Raw genomic sequence first — 14,626 nt, forward strand, 5'->3', positions numbered from 1 at the left:
ATTTTTATCTTGATTATCAAATTTGTCAGCATAAAGTTTTTCATAATAGTCGTTTATAACCCTTTTAATGTCTATTAGATTTGTACTGCTGTCCCTCTTTTATTTCTGATTCGAGAAATTTGTGTCTTCTTTTTTCTCAGCCTGGCAAGAGACTAACTTTGTTAATATGGAGAAATCAGCCTTTGTGTTTGTTCTCTCTATTTATTTCCTATTTTCAATTTCAATGATATCTGCTCTAATTTTCATTAATCTTTTGTTTACTTTAGATTTAATTTGCTCTTCTTTTTCAAGTTTCTAAAGATGGAAGTCTAGGAATAATTTCAGATTTTTCTTTTCTACTAGCTTCTTTCAGTGCTATAAATTTCTCTCCACAAATTTTGATAAGTTGTGTTTTCATTTATTTCAGAATATTTAAAAATTTATTGTGAGATATTACAAGTATGTTGTTTAATCTCCAAATATTTATTGATTTTTCAGCTATATTTGTGTTATTCATTTCTAGTTTCATTGTGGTTTTAAAGGAGACATTTTATTATTTCTATTATTTTAATTTTGTTAAAGAGTATTTTATGATCCAAAATGTTGTCTATCTTGGTGAAAGTTTCATGTGATTATGAGAAGAATGTATATTCTGCTGGTTGAATGAAGTAGTCGATAGATGTCCATTACATCTAGTTAAGTTCAACTATATCCTTATTTATTTTCTTTCGCTAGATCTTTCCATTTGTGATAAAGCAGAGTTGGAGTCTCCAATTTCAATGGTAGATTCATCTATCCTTGCAGTTCTATGAGTTTTTTTCCTTACATAGTTTCATTCTCTGTGTTTAGGTGCATACACATTGAGGATTGTTATAAATTCTTGAACAATTTACTCCATTATCGTTATGTAATGGCCTACTTTATCTCTGATAACTTTCCTTCCTCTGAAATCTGCTCTACCCAAAATTAATATAGCTACTTCTGTGCTTTTTTGATTAGTGTTAGCATGATATACCTTTCTCTTTTCATTTATTTTTAATCAGTCTTTATATTTAAAGTTAATTTCTCATAGAGAACAAATAGGAAGGCCTTATTTTTTGATCCACTGTGAAAATCTCTGCCTTTTAATTGTTGCATTTCAGGATAAAACTGCTTACTAGTATAGTTGGGTTAATATCTACCATATTTGTTATTATATTTATAAATTGTATTCTAATTGTTGCCCTTGTTCTTTGTTACTCTTGTTCTTTGTTCCTATTTTTGTGTTCTATCTCTTTGTGGTTTTAAGTGAGCATTTTATATGATTTCATTTCTTTGCTTTCTCAGCATATTGGTTACACCTCTTTTGTCACTTTTTTTATTGGTGGTTGCTCTAGAGTTTGCAATGTACATTTAAACCTAATCCAAATCCGCTTTACATAATTGAATACATTTGTGCTATTATTATTTTGAATTTACTGTTATCTGTTAGAACAATTAGGAATAAAACAAGAGTTTTTCTTAAACTTTTACTTGTTCTTTTTCTGATATGCTTCTCGTCTTTATGTAGATCAGCGTTTCTGAACTATATAATTTTCCTTGCATTTAAAGAACTTCTAATTTTTTGCAAGGCAGGTCTACTGGCAATGCATTTCCTCAATATTTGTTTGCTTAACAAAGTTTTTATTTTTCCTTCTCTTTTGAAGGATAATTTCTGCAACATACACAATTCTAAGTTGGTAGAATCTTTCTCTGAATATCTTAGATATATCATGCCACTCACTTCTTACTTGCATGATTTTTGAGGAGAAGTTGGATATAGTTCTTATTTTTGCTCTTCTTTAGCTAAAGTGTTTCTTTCCTCTGGCTTCTTTCAGGATATCTTTTATATGTGATTTTTGTAGTTTGAAAATGGTATTCATAGATATAGGTTTTTAAGCATTATCTTGCTTTGTATTCTTTGAGCTTCCTAGATTTGTGGTTTGGTGTTTGACATTAATTTGGGAAATTCTCAGCCACTATTGTTTCATATATTTCTTCTGTTCATTTCTCTCTTTCTTCTCCTTTTGATATTCCCTCTGCACATACGTTTCATCATTTGTAGTCATCCCACAATTCTTAGATTTGCTGGTATGATTTTTATCAGTCTTTTTTCTTTCTATTTACTTTTTAGTTTTGATGTTTCTATTGAGATATCCTCAAGCTCAGATATTCCTTATCCATAGCCCATCTACTAATAAGCCTACCAACATTATTATCCATTTCTTTTGCATTGTTTTGCATTTCTTTTGCATTTCTCTAGCATTTCTTTTTGGTTCTTTCTTAGAATTTCCATCTCTGCTTACATTGCTCATATGTTCTTACAAGCTGTCTACTGTAGTCATTGGAGATTTGTGTAATATAGTTGCTGCTACAACATCCATTTTTAGGCCTGAGATAAATTGTTTGAAACCCAGTCATATTTTGTTATCTTTGGATTAATTAAAACTTTCCATCCCTGCCTGGTTGTTGGTAATACAGCCCACCTGTTCCTCATCTCACAGACCTGAAAACCCAACCCATTCCACAGCTGCTGCCCATAATTAAATATAATGGTTAACACCAGAGTCATGTAAATAAGTCCCTTTCTTCTCATGTGTCTCTTTAGCCAATCCACAGCCCTCATGGAAAAGCCTAAGAGATGTCCACAGACCTTAATGGTCTTAATAAAGTCTGTAGGTCCCCTCTCTCACTCTTTCCTTCCTTCCCCACCTGGTTGAGTCCTTTGTTACCTCCAGACTTCCTGTCCCACTCCCTTTGACACCCCTAATCTTTCTGCGATTTTTAAGTTATAAATTTCTTTTGTCATATGCATTTTAGTTTTAATTTCTCATTGTGTCTTGACTAACACGCCCAAATCTTACTTTCCTGTAGTCAGAGCCCTCCTAAAAAGTGGCCGTCTTGGCTTACAGACACATTCTAGGGAGTGACCTCAAGACTAAACTAGGAAGAAACCATAATAATTAAAATTACAACACCTTAGCATAATTATAGTTGTTTTAAATTCCCAGTCTGATAACTGAAACATGCGTGCCACATCTGTTTCTGGTTCTGATGCTTACTCTGTGTCCTCAAACTGTAATTTTTTCCTTTTACTATGTAATTTTTTTTTTTTGATAGCCAGAGATGATGTATCGAAAGCAGGCCTTTACTAATATGGTGGTAAGGTGTTTCAGGTGTGGGTGGAGGGAAAGCGTCCTATAGTCCTATAATTAGGTCTCAGTTTTTCAGTAAGCCTGTGTCTCTGAACTGTGAACTTCACATCTGATTCTTAGTTCCTCTGCTCCCCCTTTAGGTGGGACAGGGTGGCTGGAGTGGGCTGCAGTTGCGTAGTAATTTCCTTCCTCTACATGAAAGGTAAGAGCCCGATGGAGTTGGACTTCTCCCTTTCCTCAGCTCTCGTAAAACTGCAGCAGGTTAGGCTCCAGTTAAAAAGTGTCTTTTGAAGACAGCCCTTCTTAAGAAAAACAGAATGCTCTGGAGTATTTTAAAACGGTTCCTTTTTCCCTCTCCCTGCTGGAAAGCATGAGGTTACTTTGCTCTGATATTCACTGTGAGGACCTGGTAGAATTCCTGGAGGTAAAATTCACAAGAGTGTATGGACTCCCTTTATGAATGGGTTCTCATGGAATTTTTAAATATCAAACTTGTTCATAGTGAGCCTCTAGCAATCTTTCACTTACAATTTAAATTTCCCTAACCTACCACTGTTTTCCACAGAGGTTTCAGTTGGTGGGTTTCTGCTCAGGGTTGTGTTTCCCTGTTTCTCTATTTATCTGCCTGTCTTTCCAATTTGGACAGCAGTGGTTTGCCCTGTGATCTTGCTTATGTTATGGATCAAAGAAAAGTTGTTGATTTATGGGTTTGTTCAGCTTTTTACTTGTTAAGATGGAGTGACAACTTCCAAGCTTCTTCCATCACAAACTGGATATCTAGACAAATTTTTTTTACCATATTCTTTTAACATTTTACTATGACCATCCAACATATATCATCAATACTTTATTTTGTTCAGTTATTTAAAGCTTATCTTCATAAACAAAAATCATGAATCCTATGACTTTGGTTTTATATGAACTGAAATTCTACTTTTTGATATAAGACAGTGTTATTGGTTAACAAGTTATAGGTTAATAGAGACTTCCTGAGGTTCTATAATGGCAAGTTAGGTAGATTCTTTTTCCGAAGAGAAATGACACACTTCTCCCCATAAGTAGCCTATACATTTGAATGCATTACATGATCACACTGATACTAAGAAACAGATAAAACTACTGATTAGCTTTCTCTAGTGCATCTTTATGAGGACTCATGGGAAACAATAGCTCAATAATCACAGACCATTTCCTTTTGCTAAAAAACGATCATGATGTTACTGTGTAAACAGCCTGCTTCTCACAGGGTATTAGTTATTCCTTGGGAGAGAGTTAGACATTCTTGAAACTGTGTTAAGTATCTGAGATCAACAGGGAATAATTTAAAGCAAATTTTCCCCCTCAAATAACCTACTTTAATTTCCTATAAAAAGTTTGGGTTTTAGAAAGACAATGGGAAGGAAGAAAATTACCTAGGAGATTTTCAGAAATGGAAGCTAAACCATTGAGCTCAGAGGTATTCCTTAATGTATATATTCTCCATAAATAAGATAAAATAGAATTTACTTATTTTTATCTCGAAAACATAAAACAAAGGTGAAAAGAGGTCTTCATTGTTCATCTTAAAATGTGCTATGAAAGGATCTATACCATTATCTATTCCAACAGATTTGGAGCAAGTGACATTTTAGAGTTTGTTCCTAATATATATGTGATATTCAGGAAAAAAAGTCATTTAAAAGTGATAGAAAATGAATGCTTGTAGCTCATGTAGAAACAGAAAGGAAAACAAACAAAAAACAATTGGCTTATGTATGTGACTGTCTGAGTCCAGGTGCAGCTCTATCTAGGGAGATAAACAGTACAATTAATTAGCACCCTCTTTTCCATCTCTTGGGGAGTATCTCTCCATGACATAGGCATACAGGTGACCAGCAGCCAAGCATTCCAAACTTCCTGCTTTTGAAATGCTATCATAAAGAAACGGCATTTTCCCATAACCCCAACATTTTTTTTTTAATATCCCAAGAAATTCTTTGATAGGTCCATCTTAGGATCTCAGGTCTCATCTCATCTATAAAATTACTGTAATAAGATATATGGAATACTCTGCTTAGCTAAACATAGCCCAATGCAGTGGGTGTTAGTAAACTTTAACAACCAGCTTCCTGGGTTGTAAGTAGGAGGTGGACTCTGATATATGACATTTTAAAATTTCCATGGTGTAAACACTCCCACTCCCATCAATTACAAACTGCTGATATGAAGTCATGAGTGTAGAATTGGGAATAGCTACACAGTGGCTTAAAATTCACACTGATTATAGTCAGATATATAGTAAATTCTCACTGAATATGAGTCCAATGCAGTGATGTGCTGCTTAAGTTTAAAAACCAGCTTTATTATATCTGTATACAAAATTACTGTATTTACCCAAAAAAGTATTAATTTGCATTTAATGTTTTTTATATTTTCTTCACTAATTTCTTTTGCTTGTCTAATTCTGTTATCTAAAATGTCTAAATCAATATTAGACTAAAGTAATCAGAGTGGTAATACTTATGATGTTTCTAACATTAATAAGAATTCTTTTAACATTTCATCATTAAGAATTATGCTGGATTTAATTTCAATTATAAATATAAGAACAATTCTTATCAGTTATAATAAAAATTATAAATTATGAGTTAGTTATATATTGAGCTACAAATATATTACAGGGTACAAATAATGAGTATATACTTTTGTCAGAAAATATGCCAAAAGATTTTAAAATAAATTATCTAGTTTAAACATTACATCAATTTTATAAAGTATTATTATAACTATTTTTATATGAAAAAATAGATACTGAAAGTTTAAATAATTTGTTTTTCTAACTGATATGTACACTGTTTATGACAAAATACATCTGAACATTTCCAATTATGATGTTGAGAAGTTATTTCTAAAGAACTCAGTAATCAAGCTTTTTTCATGTATGAAGTGGTTTTATTACTATACAAAAAGAATATATATATACACATTGACAAAAGACTATGAGAAAAAATAATAAATTATTAATATTTTCTTTGTAGCTCCTAATCTAGACATAGTTTATTCATATCTTTTTAATCCTGATACTTAATGAAGCCTGTGAATAAGAAAACTATTATCCATCAGAAAGAAATTCCATTCACATCTATGGAATAATCTATTTTAGTGAGCACATTATAATTAATTAAATATAACCAATAGAATTTCTTAACTTTTACCTTTGATTTTCAATTTAGAGATCATCAGGGAAATAACACAAGAAAATTTACATACTTATATGCCAATTATTTATTTAAAATGTCACGTTGGAAGTAGAAACAATGAATAGCAGTAGGAACATTTATGGATATCAGTGTCCAAAAAGCATCCAAAACCTCTCTCTCTTTCTGTCTTATATTTTAACAGAAGAATCAGTGAGAATACCTTCAACAAATTTGGTAGAAAAATCTTATTTCTATGTTGGTTAGGCACATGTAAGTGGGTATCTTATGGGGAGAGAAGAGATAGAGGGTAGGAATGTGTGAGCTATAGCCCATCTTCCCACCCAAGTTCATCCCTACTTTTCTCTTTACCTCCTTAACTTCTGCTTTGGGTTTAGAACTCACCTCAGTTGTTGCCTTTTCAAGAAAGTTTTTACCATTGATTCCTTAACTTGCTCAAGTACCTTTACACTGGCATAGAAATATTCACTTCTTTAAAGCCTTTACTTAGTTATAATTTTACAGCCATTTTTATAAGTTTTAATAAATGTTTGTCTCATCTAGTACACAGTAAACTTCAGGGAAACAGAGACATTGCAATTTTGTTATGGTTGATATTTTAATACATTCTACCTCTAGGACAGTGCCTGGCACATAGTATAAATGTCCAGGAAATGAATGAAAAGATCTACTTTCTTTCTTATACAAAAATGTAATTGTGAAATATTACTCTTTTCTAGGCAAAAATGATAAAAAAATAACATTCTATGTAAATTGGGCAGAGATCTGGGATGGATTGAGGAGAGTAATAGAGAGGAATAAGAATTGAGACCAAAGATCTATTTGCTGTACATTAGGAATTCTATGTTTTGAATTTTCCTTTCCTTATTTTTATCAAATGTGTAAAAGAAGCCATGGAACAAATCATCTTTTTCAATTTTGAATTCTCCAGTGATTCTAAATACAAAAAAATCTAAACATTTTCAATAGTCCTAGTAGCATTTGGAAAAAGTAAGTTGTCATAAGAATTAGCTATTAAACTTATGTTACTGTGAGAAGTCGTGGTAGAATTAGGTTTTTGATTGAAAGTATTTTTTTAAATAACTTCCTGTAAGACTGTTAAAGCATTTTTGTTTATGTGTATGTTTTAAATTATAAAATCTTCCAGAATATTTTACTTCCTTAGTTTGCTATACTTAGGAAATGGTCTAAATCAGTGGTCCTCAAACTTTTATGCATGAGGGATCATTTTCATGGAAGACAATTTTTCCACAAACTTGGGGTGAGGGGGAGGAAGGCAGAGCTCAGACGGTGATGCTAGCCATGGGGAGTGGCTATAAATACAGATGAAGCTTCATTCTCTTGCCTGCTGCTCACCTCCTGCTGTGCAGCCCCTGTCCCCAAGTTTCAGGAAGGACAATTTTTCTATGGGAAGGGGTTGGGGGATCCAGCAGAGCTCTGCAGCCCAGTCCCTAACAGGTCGTGGACCAATACCTCTCTGTAGCCAGGGGTAGGGCTCACAGGTTTAAATAATTCAAATTTTAGGAACATAGCATGTATTTTCAACCCATCAATAAATCACATGCACATACACACATGCGTGCGCGCATACAAGTAAGATTTATGATTATCCTTAATACATTATGAAGCTGAATTTTTAATAATCGTTTTGGGGCCGGGTGCGGTGGCTCACACCTGTAATCCTAGCACTCTGGGAGGCCGAGGCGGGAGGATCGCTTGAGGTCAGGAGTTCGAGACCAGCCTGAGCAAGAGCGAGACCCCGTCTCTACTAAAAAAATAGAAAGAAATTATCTGGACAACTTTAAAAATATATATAGAAAAAAATTAGTCGGACATGGTGGCCCATGCCTGTAGTCCCAGCTACTTGGGAGGCTGAGGCAGTAGAATTGCTTGAGCCCAGGAGCTTGAGGTTGCTGTGAGCTAGGCTGATGCCACCGCACTCTAGCCCGGGCAACAGAGTGAGACTCTTCCCCACCCCACCCCATCCCCCCAAAAAAAAGAAAAAAGGAAAAGTAAAAAGAATAATCTTTTTGGTAAGATATTTGTACAGAATACACTGAAATAGAGAAAGAGTAAATAAAATTATGTGTCAATTTGACTATTAATTTATATTGATATATATAAATGATGCTAAAACTTTCACATCTGGGTCACTCATATTGAAAAATGCATAAAGGAGGAAGCAAAGCATATAGAATGCATGCTAGAAGAAAATGCTTTTCCAACAGAAAAGAGGTTTGCTTGTTAAAAGACAATTTAAAAAAAAAAAACAGGATCAGCAGTTGCCACCTTACACGAGTCAGATGGGATATTTATAGCTGGATATCCAGCCTGTAGCTTTCCATAAAAGTTTTTAAATATGCATTGAAAATATGAAGGATTATCTTTAAAGGGAACCCTATCCATCAGTAATTTACAATCCATTTTACTCTTATTCATTTTTAAGTATATCTGTGGATTTAAAAATATTTTCAGTGTTTCTCATTATACTCAGAAGTTTTAGGACTTTTTTCACTGTCTATTTGTGTAGGTGGGTCTTTCCTAGGAAGTTGTAGGTGGGCTTCTATGACTATCATCTGACAACATGCATCACTATTTATGCAATAAGCTAAGGGTGTTCCTGATAACACGGTGACTTTGACATTGTTGTTTTTATCTTATAAGATTTGCTTTTTATTTGGCAATGTAATATTTCTCGCTAAAAATTTGCTTTCATTTGGTTACTGTTAAAATGTTTATCAAACATTCACTTGACCAAGATTGATCAGAATAATTATGAACACTAAAGAAATGCTGTCATGAGATCAAACTCATTATTGAAATATCAAATTATCATCAGTATTAATAGAAATAAACCTTCAAGTTGTACAGCATGTTATAGCTTCCAAATATTTTTTCTATCCTCTACCTTAGTGCAAATATAAAACAGAAGATGATATACAGTGGAACATGGACAGATCAAAGGACTGGGGTTATTTTGGCTCTATAACTAAGAACATTTTCACGTTTAATTGGTTTGATTTAGCCTTCTGTGTCATTGTTACATCATTTAAAAAATAAAGGTGATGGTTTATGTGATTATAAGGTCTTTGTTAGCTCTGAAATTATCTAAGTCTATAAGGAACAAAACAAAACTCAATGACTTACTGAATAAACTAGGTAAGTAGTAGAACCTGGAATATACCCAATTCATCTGACTGGTTTTCTTGTAAACATTGTGACAGTAAAAATTAGCAGAACATCTGTATGACAATAGAAGGATAAGAGTATATTTAATGTGTTATTTATTTGTGTTTCTTTGATATAAACAGTAAGAATGTTATCATACTAAATCTAAATACAAGTCATACTAAATACAAATCATGCTAAATCTAATTCACTTCCATGTGCCAGAGAAAATAGTCAAAATAACAATGACTAACATTTGTATGGCACGTTTATAGTTTATAAAATATTTTGTCAAACATATGCTCATGTGTAGAAGGCGATTTCAATCATAACTGCATGCAATAAAATAGTGAATCTTCCTTCACACAAATGCTCTGTTTAGACGAGTGCATTAAAATACTCTGAATTGGCTATAAAGCATTAAAATATTTCATTTATGTAACTGTGTGAAATTTTAGTCTTGATTGTATTGTATTCAGTTATCATCTGTAATGAGGAGATACAGGATATAGAGCAAATAAGTAACAGTATATATAGCCTGGGAACTTCATTTCAGACAAGAGATTTTCAGTCATAAAATCCACCAAAAAGAGAATATAATGAATAACTGTTTTGAACTCTTGTAATTCTAGATTCATTAACATAAGATATCTAGGTACCTCACTCTAATTGTGACTACTTTTTCATGCCTTCCTACATAGTATTATGATAAAATTATTGTTTTCTACATCTAAATATAGCTAAATTTAGCAAAGAAATTAATAGATAAGCACACACCATATGTCTTAATGGAGGAAATTGTCTGACATACACAATAGAATTCAAGAAATTATCCCAATGAAAAATAAGAAAGAAGGAAGATGCTGATATGAAAATATTGTGCAATAAGATAGAAAAAGAGGTCAGTAAAATAGTGATTTTAATAAGTTTTAGATCCACATCAAAAACAGAAAAAAACAGAATTTGTGTTTTGTTTCATTACACAGCCATATTGTGATACCATTTTTTTTTAATGGGGTCTTAACCCAGTCTTCAGGCCCTGGCTAAAGGCTGAACAGTTGATTGAGTTCACAGCCCAACTACTTTTCTCATTAGCTTCTCATACTCTGGGCTACTATGTACCCACTCTAATTGCCCCAGTTCCAGGTACCAGAGAATAGGGACAGTCTCTATGCCCCAGAGCCTGAAAAATGTATTCAAATCAAGCAATACACAGGGAGCCATCAAAGCCCAGCTAAACTCACCCACTTGCCATATATAAGCTGTTCCTGATGGCTCCAGCTTGCTATTGCCCTGTCCCATTGTACGACTCCTTGGGTGGCCCTGACTGGCAGCCTTCTCTCATTTAGAGGTATGAGTAAGAAAAAAAAAATTTCCTTTCATCTAACTGTCATTGTGTTGTGTCTGCCATCAAAAGAAACTTGAAATCTTACAAAAAACATGTGAAAGCTTAACTCTCTCAGAATACAAATATAAAGAATACAATTTACAACAATGAGAAAACACATATTGGGTATGTGCCAGAGAGAATGCATTTTCCACATCAAAATGGCTAATGTTCCTTAAGAAGAAGTTAAAGAAAAATTGAAAATTAAATTATCAGAGGTATAGAAAGAATGGTTTCTAAAGAAAGAATATAGACTGAGGGAAGACCTTAATTACAGGAAACGTGATTGAATACTATACCTATATCTCTACATATATAATGACAAATATTTGGACTTACACAATTAAAGAAATATATAATCCCATAAATATAGAGTAAAATAGAATTTTACTAAGAAGAATAAAATATAGTTGTATCTATACATTAAATATTTCTATGTCTATAAGAGTTGAAAAATGTATGATCAAGTATTTTCATACCCAAAGGTTAATTTTATATGAATTAAAAATTAAAAATACTCTACTAAGTGGCAGAATTCATGCAACTTTTTAAAATAATTTATATATAAGTGTGTGACTTAGTATTCAGCATAGCTTTGCAAATTCACCAAAAAGAAAGTAAGTTTTAAGCATAGAAATAAAATTAATAAAACAATAGAATTGCCTTAAGAAGTACAAACAAAACTCAATTGAAAAGATTACTTGATGAAAGCTAAAGAATTATTAAATAATTATCCAATATCAATCTAAAATCAATAATGTTATTTTAAAAGTATGATCATGTATAGTGGGAAGTAAAATAGTGATGACTTATTTAAATTAACTGGACATCAACAACACCATTTAATTTCTGATTTTTAAGTTTGAGATAATAATACATATTTTTAAAATATAAACAACAAACTGTAACTAGAATAAAACCAAGCTGTGTAATTAACAAACCTTGCTGAAAACAAAAGGTAAAATGATATATAAAATAAGGGTTTAAGATTTAGCAAAGGTTAAAGCAAATCTAATAAAATTGATGCAAGAAAAAAGAATAGAAATTATGCAAATATGATAAAAATTGTAAAACTAGGAAAATATTAATAATTTAAGAATTAAAAGAGTTCTTTACCTAAAAAAGAAAATTTTAGTTGTTAAAAACCTAGAAAAATACACAGAATCAAGAGCAGGGATACTTATATAGATGTGGAGGACATTAAGCAGTTTTGAGAATAATGTGTGCAGGTTTATGGAAAAAAAGGATACTCTAGTTAAAAAATTCTAGCAATACATATAATTTTCTAGTCAAAGCTAGTTGCTAATTTGATAATATGGAGAATTGCTTGGCATCATTGGTGGCATAGTTATGCTATTATCTGCCCCTCTTCTTCACTCCAGAAAAGTGTTACTCTTCATAAACTGCTAATTTCCTTAGTGTAAGTATTTCGGCAAATTCATGTAACATTTTTAGCTCTAAGCCATCTAGGTCTTAACCAAATATTTATTGTGAGAATTAGTATTAGATTCTAGAAAAAGACATAGTCCTTCCATCTGCTATCAATTCTTAAATTTATTTTTGATATTACTTTTTGTCAGAGCAATAGAGAACAGAGCTGCTTATTTAGAGCCTTTGCAGGTGTGCATTTAGCAAACTGTTTGGCATTATGCCATCAGCCTGTTTAAAGAGACTTTATAAGGCAAGGGATTGTGAAAATTGATAATGTTTTACTTTAAGAATGCTGAGGAGAATAGCCTCTGTATTATAGAGGGCCATGTATATGAGAAACCATTAGAAAAAGAAAAAAACTTTGCTGTTAAAAAATTCACATATATTATTAAATAGATACTGAGAATTTTTACTATGAAAGATAATTCTTTTTCTATTTGGCCTTCTAGGAATCTGATAACTAGATGTTTTATTCACTTCGGGTAATGGTAATTGTTTTTACAGCTTTCACTTTGTGTTCTGACACTACAACTCTTCCAATGTATTTCCATGCCTTTATTTTTCTATTCCCTTATTTCTTCATCTTTTAAAATTTTTTTAATCTCATTGTATGATATGCTTCACTATAAGGCACAACAAATTTTTCAGGAGGCAAAAATAACAGTGAAATAGGCTTAAAGCAACCCATTAGCAATAGCGTCTGCCCATCAACCAACTACAGCAAAAAAACTATAACTCCCCAGACAATTCTATAACATTTTTGTAGTTTTATCTCTTATAATACAAATTAGAGAATCAATTGTATTTTTTTTTTTCCACCACCAGCATCCCCTTTGATAAAACACGGGAGGTCGTGTGCCAGGAAGAAGGGCGGTGAAATATAACCATTTACAACCACACAAAACCTGTGCACACGTCCGGCGCGGGGCGGAGGGGAGGGCGCGCCGGGCAGGCCGTGTCTGCAGGGGACGTCGCAGGTCCGGGCGGTGGGGAAGGCGGGCCTGGGGCTCGGGGAAGACGTGCGGTCCCTGCACTCCACCCGGAGGGACACGCTGAGGCCCGGGGCCAGCGCGGGGACGTGGGTGTGGAGCGGAGGAGCCTCAGCAGAAGAAGCCGGAGCCTCTAGGCTGCGACTCCGAAAGTGTGGACTCTCTGGCTTGTGATGAAGCCACCATGGCTCAGCAGGACCAAGTCAGCGAGAGATCGCTGAGCAAAGCCCGCTGATGCGGAGCGGCTGGAGCTCTGTGTCCTGTACAGAGTGTGCTGAGGATGACAGCATCTACCAGGAGAAGATCAAGGACCTCCACACAAAGTGCTCCTTGTCCAGAAGACCAGGCCTGACGGCAACTGGAGCTTTTGGATGCTCCCACTCGGAGGCGCTGCTGGATGACAGCAAGGAGTCAGCGGTTCAAGGCTGTGTCTGTCTGCTAAGAGCAAAGGGGACCTGGTGTCCCAGGGCTGCACGGGCTTCATAGCTGAGGATTTCCATGACACGTTCATGGACCTGGTCGAGCAGGTGGAGAAGCAGCCCTCAGTAGCCGACCTGCTGGCCCCCTTCGACGACCAGAGCACCTCAGACGACCTCGTGGGCTGCCTGCGGCTGCTCACTCAGGCTGCTGGCAGCGGGAGGGCAAGTTCATCCAGGGTGGACGGACTGTCAAGGAGTTCTGCCAGCAGAAAGTGGAGCCCATGTGCAAGGCGAGATGTAATTTTTTAAATCTCTAAAATGATTTTCTATTCTAAAATGTGCTGATCCAAGATAGTTCCCCTCTTATGCTTTTTTTTTGCAAGATATGTGGTAGTAGTCCCTACAAAACTAGGGACTCTTAAATACATTTGTGTGCTTTGTATGACCTATACTTATACTTTGTATTGGTATTTTTGTTTATAACACAGATATGGTTTTTAAAATTCCAAGTCCATGATCCTCATGGAGCTTATAGGTGAAGAAACAGAAAGTAAGCACAGATGACTCTTGAACAACATGGGTTTGAGCTGCGTGGGTCCACTATCTGTGGATTTTTTCTGCCTCTTCCACTGCAGAAAGAGCAAAACCTACCTGCTTTCCCTTCCTCCTCTTTAGCCTAATCAACATTCACATGATGGGGATAAAGACCTCAATGATGATCCACTTCCACTTAATGAATTGTATAGTAAATAAATTTTCTCTTCCTTATGATTTTCTTAATAACATTTTCTCTTCTCTAGCTTACAGTATTATAAAAATACAATATACAATATATATACAAAATACATGTCAAGTGACTGTTTCTGTTATCATTAAGACTTAC

At 34.1% G+C, this 14,626-nt stretch overlaps 1 pseudogene; it reads left to right on the plus strand.

Annotated features, from left to right (window-relative positions):
• LOC123649066 overlaps positions 1-14,060 on the plus strand; it is a 36,343-nt pseudogene extending 22,283 nt beyond the window's left edge.
• The last annotated feature ends 566 nt before the right edge of the window (positions 14,061-14,626 follow it).

The sequence above is a fragment of the Lemur catta genome, chromosome 13, assembly GCF_020740605.2.
Source record: "Lemur catta isolate mLemCat1 chromosome 13, mLemCat1.pri, whole genome shotgun sequence".
Taxonomy (NCBI): domain Eukaryota; kingdom Metazoa; phylum Chordata; class Mammalia; order Primates; family Lemuridae; genus Lemur; species Lemur catta.